Source organism: Bison bison, unplaced genomic scaffold (genome assembly GCF_000754665.1).
Source record: "Bison bison bison isolate TAMUID 2011002044 unplaced genomic scaffold, Bison_UMD1.0 scf7180017864251, whole genome shotgun sequence".
In the NCBI taxonomy this organism is placed as follows: Eukaryota; Metazoa; Chordata; class Mammalia; order Artiodactyla; family Bovidae; genus Bison; species Bison bison.
In genome coordinates, this window is record NW_011494823.1 from 1,159,918 (window position 1) to 1,160,577 (window position 660).

Here is a 660-nt window from a genome sequence, read left to right on the forward strand (position 1 = left end):
GGTCAACAAAAGAGTCCGAAATGCAGTACTTGGATGCAATCTCAAAAACTCAGAATGATCTCTGTTTGTTTCCAAGGCAAACCATTCAATATTACGGTAATCCAAGCCTATGCCCCAACTAGTAACGCTGAAGAAGCTGAAGTTGAACAGTTCTATGAAGACCTGCTGCCGCTAAGTCGCTTCAGTCGTGTCTGACTCTGTGCCACCCCATAGATGGCAACCCACCAGGCTCCCCCGTCCCTGGGATTCTCCAGGCAAGAACACTGGAGTGGGTTGCCATTTCCTTCTCCAATGCAGGCAAGTGAAAAGTGAAAGTGAAGTCACTTAGTCGTGTCCGACTCTTAGCGACCCCGTGGACTGCAGCCTTCCAGGCTCCTCCGTCCATGGGATCTTCCAGGCAAGAGTACTGGAGTAGGGTGCCATTACCTTCTCCGCTATGAAGACCTACAAGACCTTTTAGAACTAACACCCAAAAAAGATGTCCTTTTCATTATCAGATCAGATCAGATCAGTTGCTCAGTCGTGTCCGACTCTTTGCATAGGGGACTGGAATGCAAAAGTAGGAAGTCAAAAAACACCTGGAGTAACAGGCAAATTTGGCCTTGGAGTACGGAATGAAACAGGGCAAAGGCTAATAGAGTTTTGCCAAGAAAACGCACT